Raw genomic sequence first — 18559 nt, forward strand, 5'->3', positions numbered from 1 at the left:
AGGGACAGCTTTGACATGTGATCCAATGTCATTTAGTTGTTGGATAAAAGGAAATTATGCTTGAAGAAGGGCTCGTGTTTTGTCTGAGATAGAAGGGACTCAAAAGTCACTGAGATGATGTGTGTAAACGTCAATTCAAATCCAGGTGTTTATTTAATAAAGAGGATGAAAATACTTTCCTGCGGATACAGAATGAGTACAGCCAACAATTTTGTGACCGGATAAGGCATGCCCTGCTTTATTATTGTAGGTTTTTGATGGTTTGGGGTCTCTCTTTCCGTGATTCCGTCGATATATAATGGCTAGAAGAGTCAAATGTCATTTTAATTTTCTGGGATTCAGACATGGAACTTATTTCATGATTCCCCACTCAATTGCAATTAGGCACATTGGTTAACGACAACCAAATTAGTCCAGTTCGACTTCTTTTCTATCCGTTTGCTATGAGAAATGGAAATAAGTGGCCTCGGTCATGCCAAATACCAACTCAACTAATTATTTAGCCATACCTAAAGAATAACTTTGTTTCAGCATTAATTTTGTACTATTTAGTACGATGTTTAGATACATTATCATTCTTATATCATGTGCTGTTTTAGATATATTACCATACTTGTATCATTTAGTGCTGTGTTTAGATGCATTATCATACTTGTATCATGATTAAATATATATCTTAGGTTAAACTATTATCCCCTTTATGCACTGATTCACACATCTGATTATGTAATGCATGTCTGCCTTTCAGTTTGATTCAACACATGAAGATAAAAGCGATTTCACATTGAACTATATGGCAACGTGCTACCTCGATCTATATACAAATCTATTCAAAATACATCGATTGAATTTTTAATGTAGGCAATCATATTCATACACCTCTTTTGACTACCTGACGAGCCACAATGAAAATCGAACTACAGCTCGGAGCAGCCCTTTGCAAGGCTCCACCGTACAGTGCATGCTGTGGGATTAGAGCTCGCCCTACCAGGATCCTACTTCTCATCTAGACACTGGCGTTACCATAGAGACACTCATTACCTGTCTGCCTGGTAGAGTGGACCCAGGCACTTGGCTCCAGTCGCCTTTTCAGGAATTAACTTTAATGGGAGTCCTGCCATTCCCAGCTCACGGCCGTGTGTGTTTTTTTTTAACCCAGCGCTCCATTTACGGCTATGATCAGGACAAAGGGCCCAAAATGAAGTTAACTGAACACATGTGGAGGAGATGCCAGCATCTAAATCCAGCAGTGGGGCGAGGTTGGCAGGCCGAAAGTACGCCAGGGCCCCGATAGATGATACCCCTGATCGCCACCCAAAAAAGGTTTTAAAATAATCTGGCAGAGTGACAGGACAGAGGAGAAAACAAAACAACCCAACATTGGTCTGTTAACAGCGAACGCGGGGGGCCGAGAGGAGAGATAAAAGTGAATAAATAAATGGTTGTTGCTGGTTAATGGTACTCAAAATGTGATTATAAACCAAAGGAAACTATGAAACACACGAGACACTATTTCCATAGTAGTGCCAATGAAAATTTAAATTATAATTGCGCATTATTTTTAAAAAAAACACATTAAAAATAAATTGTATTCCTCACGTCTTTCCATCCCGGACGGTTGCTTTTCCAGGTTGATAAGGAATTATATTTTCGTCAATTATGCAATATTCATAGTCTAGACAGGACCTTGGCCTAAATAGACAAAAAGAACGCCGTAAACAAAATCAGAAAAAGTTCATAAAATACTCAGGGCGGTCAGGCAACAATTGAGGCGAACCAAGACAACCAGACATTTCAGATCTGCTATCCTCTCTCTAGACCTGTGCTTTCAGAGGCTGTTTTGCAAAGCCCATTAAATACGTGAAGGACATAAATACCTCTGTTTGGATGAAGGAACAATCCCCAGTCCTGGCAGAAGTGCGAGACTTAGAAAAAAGTGCGGGGAAAGAGAGAAATGGCCACGGGCCCATTAAATGCTCACCCAAATGCCATTCAAATCTTTCCCAATCCTTCCTGGTGCCCCCAACTCCGCAGTTCGTTCTGAAGTTAATAATTCCATTCCGGTAGCAGCAAGGTTAAAAACAAACCAACCTAATGGACATTACAAAACATGAAGACAGGCTTTAAATCTTGGAAATAAAACAGAAAAGGGTGGATGTACTCAGCAGGTCTGGTAGCATCTGGAGAAAGAGAAGCAAAGTCTACATTTAAATTCTGTGACCTTTCATCGGAACTGAGAAAAATCAGAGATAAATTTAAGTTCTGAGCAAGTGGGGTTGGGGTGGAAGTGGGGGAAGAGCTGAAGGAAGGGCGCAGGGTGGAGGGCAGGAGACACTAAATGACTTAAGATGGCATGGTGCAAGCCACAAGTAGTGGTTACAGACCAAGTAAAAAGATAAAATATATGTCTGGTGAATGTGTGAACGGCGGGACAGCTGTTGTCTGAACAACGCGTTAAGAAATTTAAAAAACAAGAGAGAACCAAACCTCAAAAAAAGGAAAAAAATGGGAGTACGGATTATGATCTAAATTGTTGAACGCCATGTTGAGTCCGGGAGGTTATTAAGTATCCAGTCAAAAGGTGTTGTGCTATTCCTCCAGCTTAAATTGAACTTCATTGAAACACTGTTGTGGACCATGGGCAGAAAGGTTGGAGCAGGAGTAAGACGGAGAATTAATTTTCTTAATTTCTGTCCTTGGTCTGCCACAGAGTTCCAATAAAGACAGGCAAAAGCCTGAGAGACAGCACTTCATCTTTCGGCTGGGCACTTTACAGCCTTCGGGAATCAACGTTGAGTTCAATAATTTTAGATCATAACGTCTGCCCCCAATTTGTTCAGGTTTTTTTTGCTGGTTTAATTTTTTCTCTTATTCCTTTCTTAATTGATTCAGTTTATGTTAGACAGATACTGTCCTGCTATTCATACTTCCTCCAGGCACATATTTTCTTGTACCATTTCCACTCTCTTTGGCTTTGCATCATTAAACCTTTTATCATTTAATCTCTCATGCCCTCCACCCAACACAAACCTTCTCTTTTGTGCTTCTTCCCACTTTTCCCTTGATACTGGCTCAAAATCAATTACATTTCATAACTCTTCTCAGTTCTGATGAAAGGTTATAGAACTAATTCTTTTTCTCACTTCACATATTCAGCCAGATCAGAGTACTTCCAGCATTTTTTGTTTTTATTTCAGATTTCCAGCAACCATGGTATTTTGTTCTGATTTTAATTTCTTTCCCTTATTTAAAGAAAATCATTGAATCATACAATCCCTACAGTGCAGAAGGAGGCCATTCAGTCCATCAAATCTGCACCAACTCCTTGACAGAGCATTTTACCCAGGCCCTATCCCCATACCCCCACATATTTACTCCGCAAATCCCTCTAACCTACACATCTTGAGACACAAAGGGGAATTTAGCATGGCCAATCCACCTAACCTTCACATCTTTGGACTGTATGAGGAAAGTGGAGCACCCAGAGGAAACTCACACAGACATGGGTAGAATGTACAAACTCTGCACAGTCAACCAAGGCTGTGAGACAGCAGTGCTAACTATCATGCCACCATGTCATCCCAAATGTATCATCTTGGAAATAATATGATATTTTTGTCATTGTTTTAGCAGTCACTTTAAACCATTCAAAGTATATGGTTAGTATCTATGTTCAACAGTGGAGAAAATGATTTTATTGGATTGTGTTAAGCATTTGTCCACTAATACCATTGGAAATTTCCAGCTTGCAGCTTACTATGGGGAGGCAATGGCATAGTGATATAGTAATCCAGAGACCCAGGGTAATGATCTGAGGACCTAGGTTCAAATCCCACCACAGTGATGGTAAAATTTGAATTCAATAAAAATTTGGAATTAAAAATCTAATGATGACCATAAAACCATTGTTGATTGTCATAAAAACCCATCTTGTTCACCAATATCCTTTAGGGAAGGAAATCTGCCATCCTTACCCAGACTGGCCTACATATGACTCCAAATCCACAGCAATGTGGTGACTCTTAACTATCCTCAGGGATAAATGCTGGCCTAGCCAGCGATGCCCATAAACAAATAAAAAAGAAAATTAGAATACAATAATGCTTCTTGCTTTATTTCTGATGTTGTTTTATTTGCATTATTTTAATTAAAAATGATAGATAACAGTTCTTTTAGATCAGCACAGTAAACAAGGAACTTATATAGGATTGTGGGTCAGAACATTGCAGTGATTTGACCGAATGTCATGTATTATTTAGATAAACAGTTGAGCCACCTTTTAATATGGTGCAAAGTTTTTGAGTGTATCAGAACAGGCTGGACAAGGGAAGACAAAGTAGAGTTGCGGCAGGAAGAAATAAGTTCCATGGGGAAAAGGCAGTCTAAAACGATGAGTCTACCAAGCCACAAATCAGATCCTATTCTGATTCCCAAACACAAGACATCATCTTACAGTTTTTTATTCATTCCTGGGACACGCCAACATTTATTGCCCATCCCTAGTTGCCTGAGGACAGTTGAGAGTCAACCACATTGCCTTGACACTGGAGTCACATGTAAGCCAAACTGGGTAAGGACAGCAGATTTCCTTCCCTAAAGGACATTAGTGAACTAGGTGGGTTTTTCTGACAATTGATAATGGTTTTCATGATCATCAGTAAATTCTTAATTCCAAATATTCTTCCTGATACTCAAATTCTTCCATCTGCCATGGAAATATATGAACCTGGGTTCCCAGAACATTAGCTGAGTTTCTGGATTAATAGTAGGCCATCACCTCCCAGTTGTTGGATGTTACATCTGGAACAGTGTTTCCAGGAATTCATCTAGCCATCTTGCAGAATGGATGTGTAATTGACAATCGAACTTAAATACAGATAAGTACGAGGTGGTATATTTTGGTTGGAAGAATAAGATGGTCCTTGGTAGATAATTGTCTAAATAGGATGGAAGGGTAGAAGGCATTGGGGACATAGATGCACAAACTACTAAAAGTAGTAATGCAAGTTTGTAAGGCCATTTAAAAAAATCACTGCGGTTCGTTTCTAGAGGAGAGTAGAAATGAAAAACAGAGAAGTTGTGTTAAACTTCTATAGAAACTTGAAAAAAAAGTTTATTTATTAATCACAAGTAAGGCCTACATTAAACTGCAATGAAGTTACTGTGAAATTGCCCTAGTCTCCACATTCCAACACCTGTTCAGGTCAATGCACCTAACCAGCAGTCTTTCAGAATGTGGGGAGAAACCCACGCAGACACAGGGAGAACGTGCAAACTCCACTCAGACAGTGACCCAAGTCAGGAATTGAACCGTGGTCCCTGGTGCTGTGAAGCAGCAGTGCTAACTGCTGTGCTACTGTGCCGATTAGATCATACTTGGAGTACTGTGAACAGTTCTGGCCTCAGTATCATAGAATAAGATCTAGAAGCATTGAGGAGGTGCAAAAAGTGCTAAAATGATAGTAGAACTCAGAGATTATGGTGGGAATTTTCTAGCCAATCTAGCTTTGTTGCCACTGTAAGTGAGGACGGAGATTTTGGTTTTTAGTGAAATCTCTGTTCACTGCAGTGGGCACAGTAAAAAGTCTGACAACACCAGGTTTTAGTCCAACCTATTTATTTGATAATATACTCGCAAGCTTTCGAGGGGTTACCCTCTTCGTCAGGTGAATGGAGAGTTCTGGCCTCAGACAGAGCATATAAAGCACATAAAGCTTTATATGCTCTGTCTGAGGCCAGAACTCTCCATTCACCTGACGAAGAGGGTAACCCCTCGAAAGCTTGCGAGTATATTATCAAATAAATAGGTTGGACTAAAACCTGGTGTTGTCAGACTTTTTACTGTGTTTACGCCAGTCCAACGCCGGCATACCCACATCATCACTGCAGTGGGACCAGAGAATCCCACTGGTGTAGACAGCCAGAAGATTCCAGCCTGTATCCAATAGCACCTTCTCAAGGGCAAATAGGAATGTGCAGTAAATGCTGGCCTAGCTAATGACATCCACATCCCAGGAACAAACTGAAAAAAGGAAAGGTTGAACAGGCTGGGGCTCTTCTCTCGCAAAGGAAGGGAGTGATCTGATAGAGATTGTTAAGATATTGAAAGGGCTTGATGGAGTAGAAATGGAGAAGATGCTTCCACCTGTAGGGGTGATCAGAACAAGGGGTGCATGTAAGGTACTAGTACACCCAACAAGGAATTCAAGAGAAACATTTTTACCCAGAAATTGTTGAGAATGCACAACTTGCTTTGACAAGGAGTAGGTGAATCAAGTGGCAAAGATGCATTTAAAGGGAAGTTAAGTAAGCAAATGAGGCTGCAAGGAAAAGGGCAGTTTTCATGAAGAAAAGTGAGAGGAGGCTTATGTGGAACATTAACACCTGCATAGTTCTGTTGAGCCGAATGGCTTTGTTTCTGAGCTGTAAATACTGTCTAGTAGTGTGTAATTTTCACATTTCCAAGGAAACTGGACAGTCAGCTCTTTATTAGGTTTCGGAATTTTAGTGGTGTTTGAACCATGGTTGGCAAGGCTCTATGCGTATGTAGAGGAAGTGTGAATATGTAGAGTTGTGCTTTGCCTGGCATGGGGCAATATGTAGACCACCATAGTTTGATACTGCTTTCAAAGTACTCCCCACAATATATGAATAGCCTTAAGTTGCTGGCACAGTGGTTAGCACTGTTGCCTCACAGTGCCAGGGACCCGGGTTCAATTGAGGCCTCGGGTCACTGTCTATGGAATCTGCACTTTCTCCCCATGTCTACATGGGTTTCCTCCGGGTGCCCTGGTTTCCTGCCACACTCCAAAGATGTACAGGTTAGGCTGATTAATCACGCAAAATTGCCCCTTAGTGTCAGGGGGACTAGTGGAGTGGGCTTGGGTGGGATTGTTGTCAGTGCAGGCTTGATGGGCCAAATGCACTCCTTCTGCGCTGTAGAGATTTTATGAAGTTCACGCTCATTTCATAGGTAAATTATTTTTCATTATATTTTTGCTGTTAATAATCATTCAAACTAAATGTCAACCACAGTTTTTATTTGGCATTTATCAAGTTGTTGACTCATACTTGCTGCAGAATCAATGCTAACAATGTTATAGTTTCTGGTTAATATATTTTCACATTTAAAGAGCAGTTTGGTACAACATTGGCCAATTCAATCATTACTTAGTAATTGCTCAGTCATAATTGTATCCTCTGAAAGAAGGTAAGGAGGACAGGCACTTCCCTAGAGAGGAAGGAAAATCACAGGTCAGAACATTCTGTATTACACTGGCAGATAGCCTGGACAAAGGAGAAGACAACTAACAGTGTCTTTTTCATGTTCGTTGTTAGGGAGTGATTTGTGAGAATCTTAAGAAAGCCGAAAAATAATGCAGGAATTGGAGCATGGATTTAAATGTAAATATTTACTCAATCAATAAAAATATAGTTAATTTTAAGGAAAATCTCAAATATAAATTAGGAGTGTTGTATTTACAGTGATAACTTTATCTTTAAAAAATAAGCAATTTATAAAACCTCTTATCATAGGAACCAGCCACAATTTTCAGATTGTCAAATTTGGACAAGCCTATACACCATGTCCTAAGGCAAGGACATGCTAAAATTGCCTATATTCCTTTTGGCATATTCTCAAGTATTTAAAAAATGGGTTTGAATTATTTGTACTACTAGACGGTTCCAAAACACAGTGGCTGCATGAAATAGCTGACATCTGGCAATGTGTACAAAATATCACACTGAAGCATCTATGAAGTTGTACACTATTAAGGCATGCCAAAATCTCAGTGTAGTGCAAGTGAGGTCATTGCTGCTGACTGTGTGGGATGTGTGAGGGACCGGGAAATGGAGGGAATGGCCAATAATCAACAGCCCAAATTATGGCAAATTTAATACCTGCCCCATTCCAGAATCACAGAATGGTTACTGTACAGAAGGAGGCACCAATGCATAAATCGTTCAGCAAACGGTGACAAGGACACAATGGCCCGTGAATAGAAAATCACCATGGGTTGCTGGATGAGTTGCACTGCTAGGCAGTTATCCCCATAAGAATGGCAGCTCATCCTCACCCTCACTGCAGTCTATATTCCTCTATTTGCACTTTTTTTGCAAATTAAACTTGGCACAGATTGTTCAGACTATTACTTAAACAGTACAAGCACCTTTTTGATGATGATATTTATATAATTACAATTCTCTTGACCTCTTCAGCTCAGAAGAAAGAACAATTTAAATGACAGATTCTCATTCACACAGGTAGTAATTTGTTACAATTTTGTTAACATTTTAAAATGTAACTTTTTTTTCCTGTTAAAGATCTCACTGAAAGTCGATTGAGATCTAATAGAGAAAAATGGTACACGAGTGCCAAAGTTGATTTAAATAAAGGTGCATTGGATATCGTTCTTAGTTTTTGAGTACATCTTGTTTCTAACCAAATCTTTCTTTCTCTCTCTACTTATCTTTCTGACCAGATTTACCTGCAGAATAAAACACTTTCAAGCTTAAGGATGAGGGGAATTGTCTAAAAGATGGGTTGTGTCACAAGATGGCCATGTTCCAGTAAGGTTTGGCCATTTTAAAAATGAGACCAAAAGAAGAACTTGGGGAAGGGAAGTTGGTAAAGCGCATGGATCAGTCACCTCATTCCCATAGCTAAGAAAAAATCGATTATGTGTTCTAGTGATTAAAAACCTGTAACTTTTAAAATTCATATACACTTAATTGTTTAAATCCTTACTTATCAAGCTGAGAAATGTATGAGTGCATCATAATTAAAACTTAGGAATATTACTTTCAGAGCTACAAATATTAAATTGCAATAGTGCAATATAATAAGCTGCAGTCACTGAGATATTAATTTTAGATATTTTGCAGTTTTGTATTCTTATTATATAGTTTTGAGTGGACAGATAAAACAAACAATTGAATCTTAAATTATTACACAGAACAGGAGCAATTCTCCTATTTCGCTGTGATAATTTTTTTGTACAAGGGGCTGGGAAATTCCAGTGGTGCTTGATGCATGGGATCCATGCTCACATCTCCCAGCACTGGATTTCCGGCAGTGTCAACTCCATGCTGGAAATCAGCAGGGAAATGCATTAATTACGGTAATTAATATTACCATATATTTTAAATCCAGTTAGCAGGCCAAGGGGTTGATGTCTAGCCTCTCCTGCCCTGCTAGGAGTATTTCACTCCAGCGGGGTTAACAGTAGCTCCTTTGGAGAGTTATAGGCCTGACCCCGCTGGAGTGAAGGGGGACCGCCACAGGTTTGGGCACATGCAGGGTGGGGTGGCCCTTGGGCAATGGCAGCCTGGCATTGTCCAAGGGGCAACTTGCCAATGCCCAGGGGGCATCTTGGCACTGCCCATCAAGAATGGGGAAATATCAAGGAAGTGGGGCACATGGGGCAGGACCTAGGGGCAGGGCAAAGGGGAATGGAACCCAGAGGCAGGGCATGTGGGGGTAGGGCCTAGAGAGGGGGCCTAGGGAGCGAGGCCTCGGGGAAATCGGCAGGGCAAGATGGTAGGCCAGTGATCGGGATGTGCTGGGGCAGGGGACGTTGGCTGGGGTGTTCGGGACTACAGGTGGAAGTTGGCACTGTGGAGTGGGGTTGGGACTGCTTGGCGGGTCGGTACTGCAGGAAGGGGTCAGGACTGCTGGGGTTGATGGGACTGCTGTGCAAGTCAGGACCACTGGGGAAGTCTGTGGGGGGGTGGGTCAGGATTGCAGGGCAGTAACTTATGGAGATCTGGTGCGTGGGGGGGAGCAGGTGTTGGAGTTGGGCCCAAGAATGGTTGCGGGACCAGTGATCGGGCAGTGGGGGTGGGGGGTGGGGGTAGGTGCACTGGTGGAGGGGTCATGGAGCTGGCCAGCAATTGGAAGGCCGTCAATGCGGATCGGCACATGCACAGTGGCTTACCCAACACGCTGATTTAAGCCTCCCTGGTGTGAATATGTTCCTCCTCCCGAGTTTTTAATGATCTTTACAGTAGTGGTCTCTGCAATGCACAGAGTGTGGAAGATTCTTCACTGAACTCCCACTGAAAACAAAAGTGTGAGTTATTCCAGTTTTCGACACTTAGATCTTTTGGGAGAATTCCGGCTAACATCTTTACTAATATTATTTTAAAATGACTGCCATTCATCTGATAGTTGTAACAGACAACAGTCCTAACTGTTGCAGATATCTAGCTCATCATAACTCACATGTTTTAGGATACAAATTTTAGTGTTAGGGACTAAAGGTTTAACTATAGACAAGTGAGGGCATCAGATTGAAACACTGTGATTCGTGTTACAATTCAGGTCAGAAACTCCAAGGTGTTTTATAAAGACAGCCTAGACCATAAGTTTTGCACTTTGAATTTGGTATGGGTAAGTCACTCCAGCTATAATTCCAATGACACACAAGGGAGCCTTTGTAAAACAAATTTATTTAAGATTACAGTTAACAAATAAAAAGACAATTAGCAATAAATTTTACCAAGAAAGAAACAACATAATATTGTATAAACCTTAATAGCCAACTAAACTGTTCCAACATAAACATTCTTACAAACATACACCCTGGTTTTGGCTTAGCACAGAACATAAGCATTGCAACCCCTACTGTGGTTTATTCCTTTGGACGTTGAGTTGAAAATGCTGAGGCCTTTCAATCCTGGAATGTTCAACAACCTCAAGAGACAGAGGAAATCCTTGCCTTTCGTTACTAGCTAGCCAGCCATCAAGAGCTAAATTTCCAATACCAGCGAGAGAGACACAAACACTGTTTTCAGTCTGGATTCCAAACAGCTTCTAACTAAACTGAAAGTGAGTTTTGGATTTTCCCTGTGAAGAAACCATCTGACCTTGACCTGTAAATCAGTCGCAAATCAGATAATACAAAAGACTCATAAACTCCAGGACATCCATTAGGTCCAAATTAAAAATAAACATTGCTGCAATTATCTTGCTACAACAACCATAAAAGATATGGATACAGATGGTATCCAACAACCAAAAAAGGCCAGGCCCTCTAAAAAGAACTGCAGACAAACATGATTAATATACATTTCATAAAGGCACAACAGTGTCACATTAGCAATCCTGAAATAAGTGCAATTCAAGCAAGCTTGGAGTTAGTTATAGTTAAAAGTTGACAAATGTTCATCTTGCAAGTTTGGAGTTGAAGTGTAAACACTGAAGCATATCTGATCCATTTCTAGGTCTTCACCTATAGATTGTCTATTGTTACTTTGAAAAAATAAGCTAAAAGCTTTCAATCTGGGAAAGATGATCATAAAACTCCATTAAGCGTATAAATTGTTCATATGGTTTCCCAGAATCAAGAAAAGCTTTGGAATTAAAATCTTGCATTTCTATTTAGGAACACACCATGATTGTCATCTTGCCATCAAGAGATTGATTCAGCCTTGGTCAGAAAGTCCTTTTGTTTGGTGTATCTGTGAGTGTTTGTTGACTGAGGCAAGCAGCTCAGTTTGGAATCTGACAGGGGCAGTGGTCCTCACAGGGCTTTCTGGCAGAAAGCAGTTAGCAGAACTAGGTTGGGAAGCTGTGGGAAAGCAATTGATTATCAGCTGTCCATCTGAATAATGAGCTGAGGCATCCACAGTCATGAGATTGGTAAAGGCAAAGGTGGAGAGCCATATGGTTTCCCATAGAATCTCACCAGGAGGAATAGCTAGAATGCTAAGATGAAGTTAATCCTGAAGGGCTGTGGCATACCTTTTGGGTTAATCCCAGAAACAATGACTGAAACCCCAAGATTTGATAACATAAGGGGGGGGATGGTGGGCAGGGGGTGGTAGTGCAAGTAGAAGTAACAAGTAGAACTAAACTTACAGCATAAGTCTTTATAAACTATAGTGTTGAATTAATAGTACTTACTTTAATTCTTTTTTACATTCAATAAAGTTTGTTTTTGTTTAAAGATATGAAATCTGTCACATAGTTCTGCTGGTTAATTCCTGTGTGTTTGGAGTACTTCTTTAAACATTAAGATTCCCTAACAGGATCGTAACATAATAATATTTAAATAGCATTTCATCTCTGTATTCCATTAAATTGATTAACTGAATAAAAAGTCTATTAATTATTCTTAAATCTACTGAATATAAAACAACTTAAAAACAAAACATCATCAAAGATAAAAAAACAAAGAAAACATCTTGATTTAAAATTAAAACAAATGCTTTTAACGAAAAATCTTTAAGCAACGATTTGTTACATATCACCCTTATGGGCAATCTTGAATGAAATAAAGTTCAAAATCAATGCAGTATGTTATTTTCAGGTAGTGGTACCAGCTTTTCTCTTCCACTGCTTTCCACTGCTGCTCATCCCCCCAACGTTTTTCTCAGAAACACTTTCCTTCCAATATATTTGTAGCTAGCAACCGAGAATTTTCCTGTCAAGGTTATAACTTGGTCTTTGGCTGTCAGGGAAATAACAGCTTTTAATTAGAACAAACAAAACATCCAACTATGTCCATCCAAGAAACAACAATATCCATTTTTCACAAGGGAAGTGACAACATCAGCTTCTTTTCATATCCCTTGCACTGGTAGCTACTTCCATCCAGATCCCTCTTCGTGATAGCAGCTTCTCTCGATATTGATAGCAGAGAAAGTGTCCCCTCAGACCACTTTTTCCGGTCAGTTAAATTGGGGCAAGCAGTTCAGTTTGGGATCTGACAGGAGCAATAGTGGTCCTCACAGAGCCTTGTGGCAGAGAGGTCAGCAGAGTTAGCTTGGGAAGCTGTGGGAGAGCTATTGGTTATCAGCTGGCAACCTGAACAAGGAGCTGACACATCCACAGTCATGAGGTTGGTAAAGGAAAATGTGGAGAGCTGCGTAGCCAAAGATAATGGGAGATTTCCCATAGAATCTTACCTGGGAGGAATAGCTGGAACACTAAGATGAAGTAGATTCTGAAGGGCTGTAGCATACCTTTTGGGTTAGTCACAGAAACAGTGACAGAAGCCCCAAGATTTGATAACATAAGGGAACTCTTGAGAACGGGGAGGCTGGGGTGGGGAGAAACAGGGATGGTGCAAGTGCAAGTAAAAAGTGGAACTAAGCTTACAGAACAGTCTTTACAAACTATTGTGTTTAATTAATGGTACTTACTTGGTTTAATTTTCTTTTACAAAAAAAGTTTGTTTTTGTTTAAAGATATGAAATCTGTAGCATTCATACAAATACACACCTATCATCCTGTACAAACAAATGCTGCACATCTGTGATTTGTTTATTTCATGTAACGAGCAAAGTGGAGAATTGGAGTACTGTAGATGTGATATACCTGGACTTGCAGAAGGCATTTGATAAGGTGCTGCACAAAAGGTTCCATGGAGTTGGGGTAACATATTAAAGGATTGGCTAACCAACAGAAAACAGAGAGAGGGGATAAATGTTATTTTTCTGGCTGGCAAGCTTTAACTTGTGGTGTTCTACAGGATTAGGTGTCAGGGTCCCAACTATTTACAATCTATATTAATGACTTGGATGCAGGGATAGAATGTACTATAGCAAAATTTGCAAATAACACTAAAATAGGTGGGAAAGCAAGTTGCAATAAGGAAATAAGAAATTTATAAAGGATATGGATAGGTTAGGTCAAAATTTGGCAGATCGAATTTAATGCTTAGAAATGTGAGCTTATCCATTTTGGTCAGAAGAATAAAAAGGCAACTTCAAAATACTTTGGTGCAGAGGGATTTGGGTATTCTCATGAATGAATTGCAGAAAATTAGTACGCAGTGAAGCAGGTAATAAGGAAGGCAGTTGGAATTTTGGCATTCATTGCTAATGGAATAGAATAAAAACAAAGTCACCATAGCCCCAGATAACCATAGACACTGACTGGTTGTGATTTCACCTGAGGATCACTACATCTCAGGTGAGGGGCAAGGTTGAAAAAGTGGGCCTTCACGAATAACCTCAGCTGGTAGAGAATTGAACCCACACTGTTAGTGTCTCTAACCAGCTGTCCATCCAACTGAACTAAACTGAATAGAATACAAAAGTAGGAAAGTGATATTGCAACTGTATAGGACATTGTTGGCTTCCACATCTGGAAGACTACACAAAGTTTTGGTCCCCATTAATGCACTAAATGCATTAGAGGTAGTTCAAAGAAGGTTCACCAGATTGATTCCAGGGATGAAGATCTTGTCTTATGAGAGAGATTGAACAGTTTAGACCTATACTTGCTGGAGTTTAGAAGAATGAGAGGAGATCAAATTGAGGCATATAAGATGCTTAAGGGGATTAACAGGGTAGACATAGAGTGGATGTTTCCCCTTGTTGGACATAGAATGAGAGGCCATAGTTTTAGGCTAAGAGGTGGCAGCTTTAAAATAGAAATGAGGAGGAATTACTTTACTCAAAGGACCATGAATCTGTGGAATTCTCTACTCTAGAGTGCAGTGGACGCTGGAACACTGAACAAATTTAAGGAGGTGGATAGGTTTTTAATTAGTAGTGAGATGAAGAATTATGGGGAGCAGGCAGGAAGATGGAGATGAGACTGAGATTAGATTAGATTAGCCATGATCAAAGATGTACAGGTTAGGTTGATTGTCCATACTAAATTGACCAAGGTGGGGGGGGGGTGCGTTAGCAAGGTAAATATGTGGGGTTACAGGAATAGGACTTGTGTGGGATTGTGGTCGGGGCAGATTTGATAGGCCAAATGGCCTCCTTCTGCACTATAGAGATTCTATGATCATATTAATTGGCAGAGCAGGCTCAAGGGACTGAATTTCTTCCTCCTTCTCTTAGTTCTTATGTTTAAATAAATTCTGCTGTTTTCAAGCTATCTGGATTGGTTAATTGATTTAAATTGATAATGGGCACATCTATGTACATTACTGAAGTATCTGGTAATGTGAGCATGCTAATTGTGATCTGGATATTTGCTAATGTGGTTTGGACCTCAGCAGACACAAAAGTAATTTCCTGCTATTTGTGTTGTATGAATTTTATTTGAAAAATGAAATACTTGCATTGCATATATACAACATGTTTCTTATTTATTTACACCTTTTGAAACCAAAGCCCATAAAGTTCTTTACATCCAAGAACATACATTTGAAGTGTAGTCACTGTTGTCATACAGGAAATGTGACAGCAAATTCATACACAGTAAGAAATCTCAAATAGCATTATGATAATGATTGGATCATATTTCTGTGATGCTGATTGAGGAACTGCCAGGATACTAGGGATAACTCCCCTGCCATTCTTTGGAAATTGTGCCATGGGATCCATAACGTCCATCTGTGAGGGCATTTAGGGTCTCAGTTTAAAGTCTCACCTGAGAGATTGCACCTCCAACAGTGTAATATTCCCTTGGTACTGCACTGGAGTTTCTGATTCTGAGCCACAGTTGATAGCAAGTTGATTAACAATGTGCTAATTATGTATTCATTGTATTATTATGGTTGGGGATATATAAGTGGAAGGCATTGATTGATTAAGTATCTTGAGTACATATAAAGAGAGACTTTCAGGTTTTTGTTTTAGTTACAGTGCCCCACCAAGGGCTATTATCCCTTTCATTTTTGCTGCTTTTTTGTAACAGTAAAAAGCGTATAAAGAAAGACTTGCCTACAGCCACTCTAGTCAGAAAATGCCTGATCTTATCTGATCACTGACACTAAGCAGACTTAGGCCTGGTTAGTACTTGGATGGGAGACCACCTGAAAAATATCAGGTGCAGTAGGGTCCTTTTGCCAGCAGAGGCTGCTCATGTCACCATTCATTCTACCACACAATTGATGAGCAGGCAATCTTCATTTCTGCTGCAGTGTCCCGCCAGGGTCTGTCATCCCTCTCATTAATTTGATTTACTGATTTTTTTATTAAAATAGACTATAAATAGGGTATATGTGCTCCTTTAAGGGCTCTCAATTTAATTAGTTAATCTGTCAATTAGTTTATTTTGCTCCATTGGCTTACTCAAAGCAGTAAATAGGTACTACTGGGACATTTGGTGGTGTTGGGGAGGAGGCAGACATTTATAATGCTGCATTCTGTAAATAAGTCTGTAAATAAATAAATCTTTACTGTTAAGTAAAGATCGATGCTTAGTTTCCTTCCTCACCATTTGGCTTCAGAATGGGTTGACTAAAGTTGAAGATTGGAAATGAAGACTTTTTTTTCAGATGGATTTTAATCTGAGTTACATTTGTACAGATTGAGAGCAAGTTTAAATTGTCAGGATATGACTACCTACAAATGTTCTCTGAATCTAAAACTTATGTCCATTCGAAAAATAAAGTGGATATGCAAACATGGGTTACGCCCTTACTGAACAGAAAACAGGGTACTGATTGGCTTTGACATTGTGACTTCCTAACAAAGGTAAAATGAGAAGGAATTTTGTTTTTGCGAGCTAGATGCCTGTCAGTTGGATATTGCAGATTTGGCTCTTTACTAATCTTCATGGGTGAAATTTATAAGAATTGTGATCCATTAGATATGTATTAGGGGGCATGGTCAGACTTTGATAGATTTTGAAAGACAGATGGTCGTTTCATTCAGGCACATATCACAAACTTCAACAAATTGTAAAAAAGATTGCAAAAATTAAATTTGAAGATTGTTTATTTAGTCCTCACATTTGAATTGCTGCATTGTGCTAATATGCTGCATTTGGATAGGCTCTTTGTCTCATCTGGCATTCAGTTCTCAAGAAAATATATTCTTTGAGATCAATTGCCTCCTGCTTTAAAAAGATCCGGGTAAAGCAATCATTTCCAGCAACTTCAATGGCACAAATGAGACATCCCGCAGTGTCTTTCCAGTTTTAAGGCTTCCTTGCTGGATTACCAGTCCAATAACATTCCCATTGCACCATCATCTCCCTCTTGATCCCATTTATATATTGCAGACAGTATCTGTTTGTTTCAAATGTGCATATGAGCTGAAATTCAGGGTAGTTGAATGGAGTGGAAACCATCTCCTCCCCCCCCCCCGTCCCGTCCCGTCCCGTCCCACTGCCATCACCCACAAAGGATGTCAGTCCCTTCCTTTTTATATCTGAAAATTTATTTTGAAAGGATTGTTGATTATTTTGATCTTTACTCATTGTATTTATGTATGATAGTATATCCTTCATACTGTTGTTATGTGAGCAAATGTTACATCCAGTTTCTATGTAATATCAGTGAGATGTATTACCAATTAGCTGAGGAAGGAATGTTAGTTTGGACACAAGGAGAATGCTTTGGCAAGTAATGTTGTGTAATGTTTAACATCCATCTTTAGAGGCAGAAAGGGTCTGGATTGTTGGTTGCATCTGAAGTGAAACTTCCACCCCACTATCTCTAATTTTCTTTTATTAAACAAATGTATTTTATAATTTTTAAAAATAATTTTATTCTCCTTTTAATATGTTCATATGTTGAAATCTACATTTGTCTGATTTTGTATCTTTATTGGTTTGCTGCAATTTTGCAATTGTCAAATTATCTAAACCACCAAGATGGAAACTGACCATAGATCCCCAGGGTATGCACTCCTGTTCATACAGTAAACAATATTAAATATGTAGACCAGTGTAAGTACAGTAAAAAGTCTGACAACACCAGGTTTAAGTCCAACCGATTTATTTGATAGTACAATCACTAGCTTTCGGGGTTAGTCCCTTTGTCAGGTGAATGGAGAGTTCTCTTAAACTTGGTGTTGTCAGACTTTTTACTGTGTTTACCCCAGTCCAACGCTGGCATATCTACATCATGACCAATGTAAGTGCCATGTATTTTCTCTTTAACAAAAAAAGTTAGATGTTCATCATGCAAGGTGAATATTGTTCACAAGCCCATGTGCATGAAATAAGTTCTTCATACAAGTTGTTAGTTTTTCAATATTTCAGTCTGATCCCCACTTTCAATGACTGCCCACTGTTATCCTGTTATTACAAAGATATACCACGATGAAGGATTAACTGGTATATTACAATTTAACCTTTAATTATTTCTAGATAGCCTTTGCAATATTCTACTGAGAATTTCACCGCTTATATGTGTCTGGCATATTCTAAGAGAAAAAACATACTATTCAATTTAAGACATATTTATCAGCAGAATTTAATAAATAGCTTGTATTTTCAGTACAATATGGAAATAACAAATAGAGAAAGATTAAATAATCATAAATGAAGCTAAACAAACTGGTGCAAATATGAAATATTTCAATTATAGTTGGAGTCAAAAACTAATGTCATTTTCAAATACATTAATATATTTTGGGGCAATTATCCACTAATTATATGAAGTCAAATATGTGAGGTGATTCCTACTCTGGACATTAACTTAAGCTCGAATAATCATGGTCAAGTTTTCTTTTCCATACTTTTGACATAAATTAATGGTTACTTCACAGCCTTTTGGTTAAGATCAAGAGTCAGATCAAGCCCAAGATAGAACATAGAACATTACAGCGCAGAACAGGCCCTTCGGCCCACGATGTTGCGCCGACCGGTTAAAAAACAATGACCCTCTAACCTAAACCAAACCCTTACCATCCATAA

General features: G+C 39.3%; 1 protein-coding gene and 1 pseudogene across 1 annotated transcript in view; both read left to right on the forward strand.

Annotated features, from left to right (window-relative positions):
- nol4lb (nucleolar protein 4-like b) overlaps nucleotides 1-18559 on the forward strand; it is a 305822-nt gene that overhangs the window by 8097 nt on the left and 279166 nt on the right. The gene's annotated exons all lie outside the window — the stretch shown is intronic.
- LOC145354097 (5S ribosomal RNA) lies at nucleotides 15632-15751 on the forward strand (annotated as a pseudogene).

Source organism: Carcharhinus amblyrhynchos, chromosome 16, assembly GCF_965287045.1.
Source record: "Carcharhinus amblyrhynchos chromosome 16, sCarAmb.v2.hapA, whole genome shotgun sequence".
Taxonomy (NCBI): Eukaryota; Metazoa; Chordata; class Chondrichthyes; order Carcharhiniformes; family Carcharhinidae; genus Carcharhinus; species Carcharhinus amblyrhynchos.